The sequence below is a fragment of the Giraffa tippelskirchi genome, chromosome 10, assembly GCF_054371585.1.
Source record: "Giraffa tippelskirchi isolate mGirTip1 chromosome 10, T2T-mGirTip1v1.2.pri, whole genome shotgun sequence".
NCBI classification, from domain to species: domain Eukaryota; kingdom Metazoa; phylum Chordata; class Mammalia; order Artiodactyla; family Giraffidae; genus Giraffa; species Giraffa tippelskirchi.
Window position 1 is genome coordinate 17,499,908 of NC_137284.1, and position 17,549 is coordinate 17,517,456.

General features: G+C 46.0%; 2 long non-coding RNA genes across 3 annotated transcripts in view; one reads left to right on the forward strand and one right to left on the reverse strand.

Moving 5' to 3' along the window:
• LOC145524300 (uncharacterized) overlaps nt 1-17,549 on the forward strand; it is a 284,203-nt gene that overhangs the window by 93,430 nt on the left and 173,224 nt on the right. The window lies entirely within an intron of this gene.
• LOC145524301 (uncharacterized) overlaps nt 1-17,549 on the reverse strand; it is a 36,794-nt gene that overhangs the window by 4,914 nt on the left and 14,331 nt on the right. The window contains exons 2-4 of one of the 2 annotated variants that reach the window (XR_014067389.1): nt 11,728-11,796; nt 2,758-3,006; nt 1,145-1,246 (exon numbers count right to left, since the gene is read on the reverse strand). This is a non-coding gene — a long non-coding RNA (uncharacterized LOC145524301). Of the gene's footprint in view, nt 1-1,144; nt 1,250-2,757; nt 3,007-11,727; nt 11,797-17,549 lie in introns of both variants that reach the window. The other variant, XR_014067388.1, reaches the window with a different exon arrangement.

Consider the following 17,549-nt stretch of genomic DNA (forward strand, 5'->3'; position numbering starts at 1 on the left):
ACAAGTATTAGTTTAGGAAGCCTGATTATAAACAGCAGCAGAAGGAGTAACTTAAATGATCAGCTGATCAAATGGCAACCATCTTTAATTAAAAGGCCTGGTTGGGATAAGAATTGTTAAGTGGAGATGACTGGGGGCAAAATGTATAGAACTAATTATGATGGTAAATATAATCAGCTTTATATCAACACCAAGGTGTACGTACAGTGGAGACATCAAAATAAAATTCTAAATCTCGCCCTGTCAGTATTTATTTTATAGTTTATTGTCAAACACTTAAAAATTCAAACAACCAAAGAGACAAAACCAAAATTCACACAAAGGCCTACCAGAAAGAAATAAAATAACTGTTTCAGTATTATGAAAGCATACATATTTTTTTAGTTTGTTTCTCTCTGCAAATATCACAATATATATCACACATCCATACACACTATTTTGTTTTTTGTTTCTTTAAAAGTAAAACTGATACATACATTTTGTTTTGTAATTACTATTTCACTTAGTATAGCAGGGCGTATTTCCATATTATTTAGATATTCTCTACTTTTCATAGTTGTATATTATTTCATTATATTTATGTATCATACATAGCATATTAATGGACATTTAGACTGACTCCAGGGTTTTTCTTCCCCCATTGCTTTTTGGTTGTGTCTGGTGAAAACTTCTGCAAATATTTTCTTCTGGAAAGTTCATGCATGTTATTTTCCTTCTAGCAGTATATATGGGTCCTGTTATCTTCTAATTTAAGAGGAAGTGTGGCTATCGCTTTAAACAGCATGACACATATTTTCCTAATAATTAAAGAGCCCTTGCTATTAAAAATGAGAAGAATTTAGAGCAAGTGACTTAGTCATCAGATTGATCTACATTGATTAGGCCCCCAAAGTCGATGGTTAGAACACTCCAACATTGGTTTTTAAAATAAGATTTAAAATCAGGTCAAAGTAGTATTACCCCAGGATATTTTTACACCATCAAGAGTTCAATGAATATTATCACCCATAAGAGAAAAATTTCTCAAAGATGTGTTCTTATATTTAAAAAGTGATCAAAGAGAATTGAGGTGAAAATAATGAAATATAAAACAGTCTTCAGAGAGTATTTCTGCCTGGTGGTTGCACTCTCCCTGTGGTCTTACCATTGTTGTCTTCTCCCCAGATACTTTCCATAAGCATCTTGCCAGTGGTCTATGCCCCAGAGACTTCACCAGCTACCATCTCAAAATTTCTCTTTTTCTCTTCTGCTGTGAAAGCCAGAGTGACAGTTCAGCTGGTGAGAACACAGGACTAGTGAGTGCAAAGCTGCCTGATTTGGACTATTTAGCTTTGAGTAGGACAAAATAAATCAAAGCAGGAGACATAAGAGATACTGGTTCGATCCCTGGGTCGGGAAGATCCCTGGAGGAGGGCAGGGCAACCCACTCCAGTACTCTTGCTTGGAGAATCCCCATGGGCAGAGGAGCCTGGCAGGCTACAGTCCATAGGGTCACACAGAGTCAGACACGACTGAAGCGACTTAGCATGCATGCATGCAGGACAGAATAAAACACTTCTCTGTAGACCCAGACCATCTATCTCTCACTCATAACAGGTCAACAGGGAAGAAAAGATGGCTGTTGGATAGCTCAGGACAACCTGTCGCCACAGCTAGGAAAAGTACTTATTGTTGAAGCCTGACTTGCACTGGGTCAGAGATGTGATCACATGAAGAACACAGTACCTTTCTCCCTCTACAGTCTTCCTGCAGGTCTTTCCACAAAAATCCTTTGAAATATGATGACCCAGCCAAAAGCCTATAGCTGGCAACCATATTGAGACAGAAACAGAACATAATTCTTATGGTCAAATACCCCCATTCGTAAAGGGGAGAACCCTTACTTGAAGTTGAAAACTGTTTCATTTCTTTAACTAGTGATGTTAGGCTTGCTGTTTAATCACTGAGCCGTGTCCAACTCTTTGCGACCCCATGGACTGTAGCCCACCAGGCTCCTCTGTCCATGGAATTTCCCAGGTAAGAAGACTGGAGTGGGTTGCCATTTCCCTCTCCAGGGGATCTTCTTGATCCCAGGATCGAATCCACGCCTCCTGCTTGGCAGACCGATTTGTTACCACTGAGCCACCAGGGAAGCCCCGATGTTGGGCTTAGTGTGAAATAATTAACTCTTAACTCTGTCCTTTCTCCATGCTTGACTTCCAGAATACAGGTAGCGCTTAGAGGTGCTGAGGTCTGACTGTACAGACCCGAGTCCTAGCTCTTCCACTGATTCCTGAGCCCTAGCTCTTCCACTGAGTGACCTTGGTGAGTCTCTCAACCTCTCTAGGCCTCAGCTTCCAGGTTAATAAAAAATGAGTGATGACAGTGCTTTCCTCCTAGGAGTGTCCTGAAGATGAAATCAGCAAATGCACGGAGAGCGCTTAGACCAGTGCCTGTCACGTGCTCCCTGCTCCCTAAATGTTAGGGGCTCCTGTGGTTGGCACTCCTCTGTTCTGACCAGTGTGTCTGGACACACGGCTTTGTCTAGGATTGCCCTGGCAGCCTTGGTGTTGTCTCACCACAGCTCATGTGAGTCTAGGAATATTTACTGAGAGCTGTAATTCTAAACCCCGAAGGGCCCCAAGGCATGAGCGAAGGCTGTGGGAAATGTGAACAGGGCACCAGAGAGTCATTGCTTTCACTTAAACAGTTGCTGTTTCACCAGCCTTTTCCCACCCATCAGCACAAGACACATCCACAGGGTAATAAGAAACATGCCTGGCAGTTGGGTCAACAGAGCAGAGTGGAATGGAGCCCAGCCACAGACCGGCCTGTGCTGTTCAGCCTGCAGATACCTGGGGTACCCACCCCTTCTCCTTCCTGTGATGACACGAGCAGGCCACGAGCTTGTGAATGCATGTGTGCACACGATTCCCACAGCCACTTCAAGCAGTCCTGGTTCCTGATCTGGGGGAGCAGCTGCTTGGGTCAGACGAGGTGATTCCGTGATTTTCTTGGTTCCAGGCTCTGGGAAGAGGTGTGAAGGGAGAGGCTTCAGGGCAGGGCCCAGAACAAGGTCTTGCCTGGAAAAGGTAACCTGTCCCCTACTTCTTCTCGCTCAGGCTCCCCAGCTCAGGGAAGCCAGGGCATCAGAAGACTTGGTTAACTTGGTCGCGTCCCCACCTCTCTGTGTATCATCCCCTGCGGAGCCACACGCCATCTATTGTGCCGACAACGTCTGTCCCTGGAGGCCATTCCAAATAGGCTTAAGAACATATTGTTCCTAGATTAACAGTGACTGCAGCCAATCAGTTGGAAAGAATCCCATTACATCAGAAAACACAGTTGGGAATTCAAATCTCTTTCCTTCAACGTTTGTCAGGCAGCGTCTCTTCTCACCTAGGTCCCATTTCCTTTCTGATAGTAAATGAGACAGAGTTTTAACACTGAATTTTCAGCCAGATCAATGGCCAGAGTGACCAGGGAGATGATAGAAAGCTTGTGAAAGGCCAGTGCTGACCTGGAGCTGACTTCTCCAGAAAAAATAGAAACAACAGAACCTCAAGCCTAATCTTAGAGTTCGTCAGAACTCCACCGTTCTGCCAATGCAGGAGACGTAAGAGACATGGGTTCGACCCCTGCATTGGGAAAATCCCCTGGAGGAGGGCATGACAACCCACTCCAGGATTCTTGCTCAGGAAATCCCACGGACAGAGGAGCCTGGCAGGCTACAGTCCATAAGATCGCAGAGAGTCGGACACAAATGAAGTGACTTAGCACATCCTCATAAAAACTATCAGCATTAAGAACCCTTAACCTCAATGTTTATTGCAGCACTATTTACAATAGCCAAGACATAGAAGCAACCTAAATGACCATCAGCAGAGGGTGGATAAAGAAGATATGGTACATATATACAATGGAATACTACTTAACCGTAAAAAACAACGAAACAATGCCATTTGCAACAGCATGGATAGACGTGGAGATTATTTTACTAAGCGAAGGAAGTCAGAGAAAGATGAATATCACATGATATCACATATGTGAATCTAAAGGGAAAAATGATACAAATGAACTTCACAAAACAGAAACAGACTCACAGACTTTGAAAACAAACTTCTGGTTAACAAAGTAGAAAGGTGGTGGGGAGTGATAAATTAGGAGGTTGGGATTTACATACATACGCTATTATGTATAAAATAGATAACCAGTGAGGACCTGCTGTATAGCACAAGGAACTCTACTCAATATTCTGTAATAACCTATATGGGAAGGAATCTGAAAAAGAGTACATATATGTATATGTAAAACTGAGTCACTTTGCTGTACGCCAGAAACTGACACACCATTGTAAATCAACTATACTCCAATATATAATAAAAATTAAATTAAAAAAGAAATCACTACTTGTTTTACACTTTACCTCTACACAAAGCTTTCACATTCGTTATGTATCTCATCTTCACAAGCCCAATAGACGGACACTCCCAGTATGCCAATTTAAAGACGGTGGCTCAGATGGTAAGGAATCTGCCTGCAATGCAGGAGACCCTGGTTTGATCCCTGGGTAGGGAAGATCCCCCGGAGAAGGGAATGACAACCCACGCCAGTATTTTTGCCTGGAGAATTCCATGGACAGAGGAGCCTGGCAGGCTATAGTCCATGGGGTCACAAAGAGTCAGACACGACGGAGCAACTAACACACACACACACACACACACACACACAGACAATCTCAAGGACTTCTCGTCCATGGGGTCACAAAGAGTCAGACACGACGGAGCAACTAACACACACACACACACACACACACACACACACACACACACACACACACACACACAGACAATCTCAAGGACTTCTCGTCCATGGGGTCACAAAGAGTCAGACACGACGGAGCAACTAACACACACACACACACACACACACACACACACACACACACACACACAGACAATCTCAAGGACTTCTCTGATGGCTCAGCGGGTAAAGAATCCACTTGCCAATGCAGGAGATCCTTGGTCCTTGGTCCATGTTTCCACTGCAGGGGAGTGCAGGTTTGATCCCCAGTCTGAGAACTAACACCCCACATGCTATGCAGTGAGGTCAGAAAAAAACAAAACAAAACAGAAGCATATACTAGAATGGGGAAATGGAGGCATGCGTGTTTTAACAATTAGCCCAGAGACTTATCCAAGGTCAGAGAGTGAGTAAGAGGAAAAAACTGAGCTCTGGTGGTCTGATCTGGTCCTAAAGATTCCCTGGGGAGAACCATCTCTGCAGAAATACGTGCATGGCCAACACTTGCGCCAGCAGATGTTTTATCAAGCTTACTGTACAATGAGGCCCGCCCTGGCCTATCTATTCCTATCTGCTTTTATTATGCTTTGGGGCTGTAGCACGATAAGACCTCCCATATGGTACTTGTATTAACATTAAATAATGACCATTGTGTTGTGTATACTATCACCATAGAAATATTTACTTAGTGGAACACAGACACCGGTCAGGCATGGTGATTGAAAACAAGCTAATCATAAAAACCATTCATGCTCACATCTATTTATAAAATCTGTTTCTCTTGTGCCAGTTAAGTACAGGCTTTGTGCTAAACAAACACACGCAAACCTTCTGCACACCCAGGGACATGAAAGACAGCCCTTCCCCCTTCGGCCAGGCGGGCCCTGGGGTGTGGCCGCGTGTGAAATAGCAGGCTTGTTTCTGGGGCTTCACAAGTTTCCTCGGAGGCTGAGGCTGAGGCTGAGGCTGGCCTATGCTTTCTGGGCTCCTTTCTTTTCTCCTGGTGCTGATGTCCTGCCAGGGGCCACCCAGGCCTCGGTTCTCAAACCTGGGTGTGCTCAAAAGCAGCAGGGGTACCTGTTGCAATTGCAGCTTCCACTGCACACTCGAGAGCCCCTTTGAGTTATGACAAGTGGGGCCTGGGAAACGGATTTTTAGGAAACTCTCTGGTGGTTCTGGTTTTGAGAGTCTGTTTTCTTCACTTGAAAAAGGGTCCTGTCCTCTGGGCTGTGAAAGCAGGCTCCTGCCTGCTGCTCCTCCTTGCCTAAAGCAGATGCTAGGGAGCTCGGAGCCCAGGCTCCTGGGGGCTGCTTTTGTCTTTTTTTTAAGATCAGTTTTATTAGTTTTGGAACAAACTAGCATCAACCATTATTAGTTTTGGAACAAACTAGTATCAACCAGGAGAAGGCAATGGCACCCCACTCCGGTACTCTTGCCTGGAAAATCCCACGGACGGAGGAGCCTGGTAGGCTACAGTCCATGGGGTCGCTAAGAGTCGGACACGACTGAGCGACTTCACTTTCACTTTTCCCTTTTATGCACTGGAGAAGGAAATGGCAACTCACTCCAGTATTCTTGCCTGGAGAATCCCGAGCACGGCGGAGCCTGGTGGGCTGCCGTCTATGGGGTCACACAGAGTCAGACACGACTGAAGCGACTTAGCAGCAGCAGTATCAACCAAACTAGTGAATATATTTTCACTTTTGTTGCATATCCCAAATACTCAGATTCATTGATTCTTAACAATGAAATGATGCAGAAAATGGAACATCATATTGATGAACTTGAGGATCTGCTTTATTTTTTTGGTTAGCTTTTTATTTTGTATTGGCGTATTAACAATGTTGTGATAGTTGCAGGTGAACAGCAAAGGGACTCAGCCATACATATACATGTATCCATTCTCTCCCAAACTCCCCTCTCATCCAGGCTGCTACATGACATTGAGCAGAGTTCCCCGTGCTTTACAGTAGGTCCTTGTTGGCTATCCATTTAAAATATAGCAGTGTGTCCATGTCCCTCCCAAACTCCCTAACTGTCCTGAGGGCTGCATTTTGATGCCCTTGAATTTTGTTTCAGGAGATACCAGTGATTTCCATTAATGCAAACTATTTTAAGAACAGCCAAGTGGCTGAGAATCTGGATTTGCAGTCAGTTTGTATCTATCTCTGCAACTTACTCACCACATGGCCTCTGCAATGATGGAGCCCCTCCAGACATCATATTTTTTTTTAACCTATGAAATGAGGCTAATGATACCACCTGCCCCATCAAGTTGATGGGAGAGTAGAGGTCATCATGCGTGTCTGGCACACAGCCCCTGTCATGAGCAGTTCTGTTTCAGAAATAGGTTGGGCAGGCCTTTCAGGTCAAGGCATGTGGGAAGATGCCACCCGAGAGAACGCAGTGTAAAGAAAAGGGCAGAGAGCCTGTGTTGATACCTGACCCTGCGACCAAAGGACAGTGACTAGGGGCTGGTCCCTGTCCTTCTCTGGGAGAATCTATGAAATATTACCTGTGACATGAGTGGGCCGGTCCACAGCAGTCATGTACAAATGACCTGAGCCAGGGATGCCTTTAGATGTGAAGAAAGTAACAGAGTATCTGCTAGTGTTCATACTCTTCTATTCATTGACACATAGTGACAAAAGGTTTTCACATATTCTGTAATTTTAAATTTTTATATTAATATTTATTCACCCCAACCCTATTTTTTTTTTACATTGATTTGGGAAATAGGTTTGTTTTGCATGACAGGTGTTATTGATCAGACAACAGACAATGTTTGACCAGTCATTAATGACACCCAGTAGTTACGATTGTTTCAAGTGGGGGTCACCAGGTGCAATGGTTGTTTTTTTAAATCTTTCAGCCACACCACATGGCACATGGGGTCTTAGTTCCCAGATCAGAGATTGAACTTGGGCCCCCCCCTGCACTGGCAGCATGGAGTCTTAGCCACTGGACCACCAGGGAAGGTGGCTCTTTATTAGATCTCTCTTGGTTAAGTAATGGGATCTGAAAGCCCAAATTGTGAAATGGATTCCCTGGGAGCTGCTGCACTGTTTCTCCCCCTTACTTCTGAATTTCAGCCAGGAAAGGTTTGTCAGGTGGCTCTGTTTACTCAATAAATCATTTCTGAGCACCTAGTGTAGGGAGGTGCAGTTCTAGAAGCTTGGGGCATGTCAGGGACACAGGCTCCACCCTTCCTAGTGAATGCATGCCCCTCTAGTCTCTCACAAGGGGTCCCAGGTCTCTGAGGCTGGGATGCCTGGGGGGACCCAGGGGGAAGAAGTGAGGCTTGCTCCGTCCTTTTCCCCCTGCCACCCTTTTCAGTTACTTCTTTCTCTACCTTACTCTCTTCTCTCTTCTTTTTCTTTTCTTTTTTTTTTTTTTTTTAACAAATCAGGAGCTTTGATTGTTACTAGACAAAGATCTTTCTCCCTCCAAACTTTAGTTTCCTCATTTATAAGAACAGAGGTTGGCTTCTCAGATGCCAAGCTCCCCTATAGCTCTGTAACTGAGTCTGATTCACTCAGCAAAAACGAAACACCTCATTTACATCAACCATCTTGTCATCCTCTCCCCATTTGCCCCAATAAACACTTTGTGGTACCTTAGAAACACCAACGATATATATATATATATATATATATATATATATATATATTTTTTTTTTGGCCACATCTTGGAATCTTAGTTCCCCAGCCAGGGATCAAACCCGGGTCATGGCAGTGAAAGTGCCAAGTCCTAATCACTGGACAGCCAGGGAATTCTCAGTGTTGGTATAACTCTGAAGCTATGTTTGTTCGCAGAGTTTAGGACTACTTCTCTCTCTAAACGTCGATCTCTCAGTCCTGACAATAGATACTCAAGAACATCTTTTTTCTTAGGCTCAGCCAGGGGACTGATGGAGACTGAGGCCAAGGTCACGGCATCAAGAGTTTCTGAGATAGTTGAGTATTTGGTGCAAAACAGGGGAGGAAGTGCTCCCCAACCCCCAGTCCCAGTCACACTGTCCTTTATTTCTTTCACTGGTGTGGGATCCATGTGCCTGTGTGGACTGGGTTTCTAGCATGCGGTAGATGCCCAGTTGGGAATATTTGTTGAATGAATGAGCAGATTCTACCTGGGTTCATTTTTTCCACTTGGTTTTCCCCGTCCTTCATCAGCTGGCTCTGCTTTGGGAAGGAAAACACATGCTATTAGGCAGATTCATCTGCAAAAAAGATGGGGGGCGGCTGAAGCCAGCCCGTCTCTGTGCCGGTTACTCCATGCTCTGCTTCCTTTTTGCTCTGTGTTCTTACACACACCCTGTTCAGCATCAGAGAAGTCAGCCAAGGGTCTTCTAAGGTGACTAGAACTTTATCGAGGGCTAATGTCCTGGCCTCATCCTCATGGGAATTAAGTGGCAAACCTTCAGATGGATGGTGATACACTCAGTACACCCTCCAGGTTTGCCCATGAGAGCTGGTCAGGTTGGTCTCCCAGGAGCAGGGATCGAGTGCCCGCACACGTGTGGTCTTGCAGCCGTGTGTAGAGCTGCTGTGCCTGGGTGTGTGTCTACTTCTGCAGCCAGGAGTGTCCTGAGCAGGAGCCTGCTTTCGTAGACAGCTGTGGATTCAGAGGGCTTCCCAGGCAGCACTAGTGGTAAAGAGCCTGCCTGCCATTGCAGGAGACATAAGAGACACAGGTTCGATTCCTGGTTCAGGAAGATCCACTGGAGGAAGGCATGGCAACCCACTCCAGTACTCCTGACTGGAGAATCCCATGGACAGAGAAGTCTGGTGAACTATATAGTCCATAGGGTTGCAAAGAATCGGACATGACGGAAGCGACTTGACAACACACCCTTCTGTAACAAGTGGGGGGTGGCGCTTTGGGGGCACATAGGCTCAGCCCATGCTGACTTCCACCTGCCGCCAGGATCAGCATTGATCCACTTCACGTGCCCTGTCTCTGGCACTTCCAAGGGAGCACCTCCCTGCAAGATGCTCAGACCCTGGAGAGGAATCTGATACATAAACCCTTGGGGCAGGCCTAGTGGACACAAAGTGGCTACATTAAGGATTGGGGTTCTGTTTATTGACGAGGTCATGGCCTCTCCTGGTTATGACCCCCGAGGGACCCCGGCATGGAAACAGGATTTGTAACGTAACACTAACAATAACACACTAGAGACAGCCGTGACAGGGCCCGTCTCTTCTACACGCTGCAGCTGGTTCAGGATGAGGATGGAGCAGACGGGCGGGCAAGCGGGCAGCAGACAAAGGAGCAGAGATGGAGTCGATGTGGCTGGAGGTCCCGGGGCCAGGAGTCCAGCGGGGTTTTTGGGATCCCTGCGGTTGGAGAGCTTGCCCCCTGAGCCTCTGTGGGCCCGTCTCCCTCCAGCGTCCGGGGACGCACTGCTGGCTCTGCTCCCTCTCATCTGGCTCCCAGCCACCCTCTCACCAAACAGGCCTGCTCACGGGACCACCTCTCTCTTGCTCCTCATCCTTTGTTTGTGGATGTATTTTGTGTCTCATGGGTCGGGGAGGGAATGGGGCAGGGCAGGAAGAGTGCAAACCTGAAGCCCCAGGACGTTCTCGTGGATTTTTTTTTTTTTTCCGTCCACAGGCAACCTGGACGGAACTGGAATAGATATTTTCTACAGTTTCTGCCCTTGCCTGTTAGGGGGAGGACTTGGGGGGCTGTGACATATTTTTGATGGGATATGACATAAGGGTTCTTTGAAATCCCACCATATTAGAAACCCCCTCTTCCAGTGTTTCATCAATGGCTTCTCTTCTGGTCCATGTGAGATGAGAAATCCCTGTGCCCGCATGGGACCTGACCCAGGAGGATTTTCCCGTTAGGTGATGACTAGCCCTGGACTCTGCTATTTTTTTCCATCAGGGCTGTGCTTTACCTCTCACCCACCCAGCGGGCCAGAAGCACCAATGAGTGGAGATTCTAGAAGAGCCTGGCATCCCTACAGGGGTGATTTCCAGAGGAAACAGTTAAGAACTCTTTTCTTCTTGGTGTGCTCTGGGATTGTCCATTTCCTTGAACTGAGGTATCACGGTCCTCGTTGGCAGCACCTCCGTGGTCTCAGATGAGGCCCTCCCTTCCTGAAATCCTCCAGGAGCTCAAGTTTCCAATGAATCTCCTTTTCTGAGGTTGTTTAACCAAGCCTGGTGTCCCAGATGTCACGGCAACCCTCCTTTTACCATGTGCTCTTGTCCTTTTGATGGAGATGCCAACTAACTCAGTGCTATATTTAAAATATTAAAAAAAAAAAAACTCAGAAAGGGTATCCCTGGAATTGCCTATACACGTAGCATCATGTTCACATGGAGAGGCTGTAATAGTGACCTGACCCTTTATCACTGAACTAGGCACAAGCAAGCTTCACAGACAAGATGAGGGAACTTCGTGCCCAAGTCATTTTGTCATCTCACCAGTTTTCCACATTCAGTGATTGTAACTTTAACTGGAAGAGACTTCTCTGGGTCCTTTTCTGATTACTATGTCGAGATTTGGGCCATAAAGGGATTCTGTATGTCTTTGGTTGGCTAAACGTGAGAGGAGGAGCTGGTTGACCAAATGTGATATTTTTCATGATTTCTTTTTCAAAACACAGCTGTCTGTCTACATCAGCTCACACCTACTTCAGCACTCAATTTCCATCTCGCTTGTGAACGTCTTCTAGACCATGGTGGTTCCATCTTTGCCTATCCGACCTGTATAAAATCTAGCCCCTGTGTCACCCTTTGCACGGTCGCGTTGACCATTGTCCACCCCTGTGTCACCCTTTGCACGGTCGCGTTGACCATTGTCCACTGTCTCATATGCACTTCCTACTTCCCTCCCCGCGGACAGAGGCTTTAGGAATGCACACATCTCATCCTGGTGTCGTTCCCAGCTGGCTGGCCCATTCGTGTTTCTCATCATGCAGACAAGTACCATGTTCACATGGACGTGTCGTGATGACTTGAAGTGCATCGTTAGTTCAGAACAATAGCCAGAGATTGTCTGAAAGAAAGTCAAAGAAGAAAGTCCCAGATGACATGTCATTTAGATAATATTTGCCTAATCTTTTGCATGAAGCCTACACGATGATTGTCTCTTATGTGCATCAATGTTTATCTTCTTTCGGTCACTGTCTCTCACTGTCTTTCTTTCTCCGTCTCCCCCACCCCTTTTGCCCCTCTCCCTACCTCCCTTTTTGTAAAAGTAGAGACAAAAGTTACCGGAAGTCTCAATTGTCAGACTTCAAAGTCTCTACTAAACATTTGACATTTGACAGTGTGTCTCCCTCCCCTTCCTCCTCACCCTCGGCTCGCTTGCATGGGCACAGCCTCACAGAGATAACCATATCGGGCAGAATAAATGAAGCCTGTTTCCTTCTAAATTTGCTTCCTCCCACACATGGTTCGACTGTGTACCCTGGGGCTGGCAGGCACTCTACCCGAGACTTTTCCCTACTGACTTCTGGGTGGAGGTGGTGGGCTGGATGTGGTCGGAGACTCTTCATTCACCAGGCAGAAATCGTGGAGTTTTTGAACCAGAAAAAGATCCCACACAGAGTCTCGTCGAACACTCTCACTTTATAGATGGTGGAGTGGAGGCTGGGAGGAGTTTATCGAATTGTCTGAAAACAGAACAGAGCAGGCCCTGGGAGCCAGAATGCTTTTATGACCCAGGCTGGTCTTCTTTCTGCCTGAACACAGAGACTCAGACCCTGCACATGTCAGCAGTTAACACTCAAAGCTCAGAGAGTGGATTTCTCCAGTCTCCGGGTGGACTAAATCCTCCTGGGGGTTCATCAGGGTGAAGAGAGAAGTCCTGTCCCTGGCTCCCTGCCTGTGAGGGAACCTGGAGACCCAGCTGCCTACGTGCCTTGAAGTCCGTGGGAGAGGGAAGCAGCTGCTAGAAGGTGGTCTGTGCACTGGATCCACCCACGTGCTCTGCAGAACCACCCAGAACCTAGACTGGGGCCATCCCCTGTCCCCAACCCACAATAAGGCAGTCACAGTTGATTCTCCAGATGAAGCAAACGTGGCAGCGGCAGACAGGAAAGGAAAGAGGAGCTGCTGAGATAGAGGGCTGGGTGTCTGAGGAGGAGAAACACACAGCTCCCCACTGGGATACCTGAAATACCGCCCCCAACACAGTGCAGAGGAAGAGAAACTCCACTAGTGAAGTTCCTTAACTTTAAGTCTTCAGGGGGTTTTAGAATGGAATCCATAGAAAATTACACATGCTTTTAAAAAAATGGTAGAGGGACTTCCCTGGTGGCTCAGGCAGTAAAGAGTCTGCCTACAATGTGGGAGACCCAGGTTCAACCCCTGGGTCGGGAAGGTCCCCTGGAGAAGGAAATGGCCAGCCAGCCACTCCAGTACTCTTGCCTAGAAAATCCCATGGATGGAGGAGCCCGGTAGGACACGACTGAGCGACTTCACTTTCGTTCTTAAAAATGGTAAGACTTTAGTAGGAATTTGAAGGTTGAATAGAGAGGAAAGCTGGGTGAAGAAAATGCAAAGAACCTGTAAAATCTTGACTTTCTCCTCTTGCCACTTCCTAGCATGTGTGTGGATACACACACACACACACACACACACACACACACACACACTCCCCCCAGCACAGGTTGGCAAAGCTCCCTTCCTCTGCTACTGTCTGGCTGAAGCAAACCTCTCACCAAGATCCGCACCCGTTGCCACCTGTAATGGGCACCCCAGCCTCAAATTGTTTCCTCCTTTCTGGGGGCTCAGCCGGGCTGTTCACATCTCCCAGCTGACCTTCTCCTTCTAGCAGGCTTGGTGGCTCTGGCTTGTCACCCGTGGGCACCTTCAGCCCTCCTCACAGGTCAACTAGTTTTGTGCTTTTTTACTGCTTTCTCATCCCGCACCCCTAGCCTCCAGGGTCCCTGTGGGGCAGGAGCACTTCCCACTCGCTCACCACTCTGCTTGTGCGCTTCCCAGCCTACCAGGGCAATTTTTCAGAAAACTATTTTTAGAAATAGTAACCTCAGAATAAACACAGCACACCAGATGCTGCTGTTTTTCTGGGGCAACTGAGCTGAGAATCATTTGTTTAAAGAGAAAGGTAAAACAGTCAACCTTGCTGTGCAGGCAAGGCCATGGGCGGCAGACTGCTGGGTTTTACTCCCTCTAGTGACAGGATCTTAGATGACAGTGAAGCCAGCTGGACTCAGACTGCTGCTGCTGCTGCTGCTGCTGCTGCTAAGTCACTTCAGTCGTGTCAGACTCTGTGCGACCCCATGGACTGCAGCCCACCGGGCTCTTCTGTCTGTGGGATTTTCCAGGCAAGAGTACTGGAGTGCAGACTCAGACTAGCAAGACTTTATTACAGACTGTATTTATACATGAACACAATTTTACATGATAGGCTTCTAGTTTAATAAAAGTGGGGACAACTGAGCATGTGATGGATGACAAAGGATAGATGGCATCCTAAGGGTGTGTGCATGTGTGTAAAGTAGCTTCAGGTGTGTCCAACTCTTTGCAACCCTATGTTCTCCGTCCATCGGATTCTCCAGGCAAGAATACTGGAATGGGTTGCCATTTCCTCCTCCAGGGGATCTTCCCAACCCAGGGAACTAACTAGCATCTCCTGCATTGGCAGGCAGGCTCTTTACCACTAGCGCCACCTGGGAAGTCCAGTTTTAAGGATACAAAACTCAGTTTTACTTGATATTCAGGCTTCTAGTTTAATGCAAAGTAGGGTTAGATGGTATCCTATTTTTCAGGGTACAAAATGATATTAGGGCAGTTTCTCTGCATCTTTTCCTTATTCCAAGAAAGACTGATCACTGTATAGAACTGTATTTTGAAAACGAGGCTATGGTACAACTGCTGGAGACCTTTGGTTAAATAAAATGTTTTCCTTAAACAGAATCTGCCTGTAACAGGAAACTATTAGGGCAAATGCTGTGCTATATGCCTCTTCCCTAAGCAAGGGTCAGTTGTTCTACCAGTTCCATAGAAGATGGGATAAAAAGGGACAGGTTGGAAGGTGCATTTGTTGGTCTAATGTTGGAGAGAAAAGAGAACAAAACAACAACAAAGCTTTCTGATTGTAAAAGCAGAGACCAGAACTATTACCTGAAAGCACCAAGAGTGTCCCTTTCAGAAAGTTTCAAGCATATTTCTTAGTGAATTTGGTGCAGCCTGCAAAAAGACATTAAAAGGAACCTGGAAGACTTTTGTAGACCTTCTGAATTCTAGAACTCTACAATTTACAGCCTTAAGAGTCTTCTAACTGGAAGAAAGCTGTAAGTGAAAGGTCTTCACTGGCCTGAAGACTTTAGTGCTCAGATCAGAAGTGCTTCTCAGTGTGGAAAATAGCTGACGGACAATTATCTAGTTACATTGTCAGTGGCAGGGTTTCTCCTACAACTGGCTGTGGCTTGCTAGTATCAGCGTGATGGAGGAAAACCAAATGGCTGTGGTTGACAGGAGGGAAAACGTGCCATAATTGATCAGTCAGCCCATCTCTCAGCCCATTTTGAGTCAGACTTTGTGAATTATGGAACTGCGTTCATTCATTCTGCAGAAAGCTCTCCATTCACAAATAGTTCAGCTGAACCGACAATCCATGCATTGAGTTCTTTTGCTCGAGGGCTGACAGTTTTCCAGAGTAACAGCCTACTCTTTGACAGCCCTTTTCTCTCTGTTCATGTTCACCGTTTTCACTCACAACTTACCTAACTTCTAGCAACTCCTGGTGGAGAGACCAGCGCGTCCTTCCCCCCATGACCAGGAGCATCAGATGACACCATTTGTCCCCTAAAGTGACAATCACAAAGAGCATGTACTGCTGGTTTTCCTATGTACACCCACAGAGAGAGAGGTTTCATCATGGGAACTTGTAGCTTCACTGCAGGCAGGAGGGACTAGACTTGGGGTTAAGATGAATTTCACGGACATGTTTTGCTCATTAACCACGTGCCTGAGCATAATGATTAACAAGACAGGCAAGATCCCTGCCCTCATGGAGTCATATTCTAATAGTGGGAACAGAAGGCAGGGAGAGACAAAGAACAAAAATGGGGAAAACGTTAGGAGGTGATAATGACTGAAATAGAGTGACATGATGGCAAGTCGTAACCACACACTGAGGGGGAAAGGTGGGTCTCTGAGGAAAGAACATTAAGCCAAGATCTGAATAACTGAGTAGAGGCAGGCATGGGAGAAGTGGTCACAAGGGCATGGGGAATCCAAGGAAGACAGGCCTCAGGGGTGACTCCTGTATGCTTGGCTCAAGCCGCAGGTTGTCATTTGTATTAAGATGGGGAAAACTTTAGAGGGGCAGATTTTAAAGGGGGTGAACACTGGGGGGAAATCAAGAATTCTTTTTTGCTACAGAAAGTTTAAGATGTCCAGGGGTGGCCATGAAAACAAAGAAATTCTAAGTGTGAAGAGAGCAGAAGGGGAGGCCAAAGAGGTGGTGAAGTTCAAAGAGTACCAAGGATGAAGTCCCGTGGATTATAATGGGTCATAGACACCCTCCTCGGACTCTCCTGGTACTCCAGTGGCTGAGAATCTGCCTGCCTGTGCAGGGGACCCAGGTTTGATCCCTTGTCTGGGAAGATTCCACGTGCAACTAGGCTCATGTGCCACAACCACTGAACGTGCGCTGTAGAGCCCATGTGCCACAGCTACTGAAGTTCGCACACTCTGAAGCCCATGCTCTGTAGCAGGAGAAGCCACCACAATAAGAAGCCTCCGCACCACCACTAGAGAGTAGCCCCCACTTGTCCCACATAGAGAAAGTCTGTGCAGCAACAAAGAACCAGGGCAGCTGAAAATAAAATAAATTCATAAAATAATAAAATAAATATTCAACTTAAAAATATCCTCCTTGTGCAGGATCCTTGAGGTATTACACAGGAGGGCAGGATTTGGGCTGTAGAACAAAAACTTATAGAAGGAACTGAAATGATAAGGAATAAGGACAAGTTTTCTTGATAGATTCCTAGAAGTTAGTGGACGATGGGGATGGTGAGGATGAAGTAAAAATATACCTGCAAAGTAGTTTAAGACGGTAATTGATGAAGACAGTGTATATTCTTGATAATAATTACAATCGTATTTTAGCAATTGAGCAAAGATGCTCTTTAGCACAGACTGCATCGAAGAATAAAATGTAAGAAGTGAGCGACCCTGAAATATATAGTAGTATCTTTATCTCACTGAGTATACCAATTTCTTGAGACAGAGTATTAAGAGAGATATTCAGATTATATTACCAATAATAACAACAGTGAGGGATCTCAGAAGATCCAGTCTGACTTGGAGCATTTCTTAACAAATTCAACCTAAGAATTCTTCTTTTCTGCATCTACTTTTCTGTGTGTGTTTTTGTGTGTGTTTTCAGCACAGATTTTTGGCTACTATTTCTCTAAGCAAACGTGATTCTAATGAAATTTGCTGAATTTCAAGCAGCCACATGTGTATGAAAGCTGCCCAAGTTGGATATTTGTGGAATGCTGATTTTCCATACATATCAACATTTGGTAATTATCATCAGAACTATTCATGCAAGTTTAAAAGTGGAAATAAAATTAAGAGAGATTCAACAGGGACCTCAGATGACCTAACGGGTAACCCTTGAAGGTAATCAGTCCTTTCACTGAGACCCATGTGAGTAGGCAGTCTTCCTAACTCAGTTTCTCCTGGAAATCCTGACAGAAACACCTGATATTTCTTCTTTAAACCACACACTGGGTGGACTAGGGAACCACAAGCAAATCATAATAA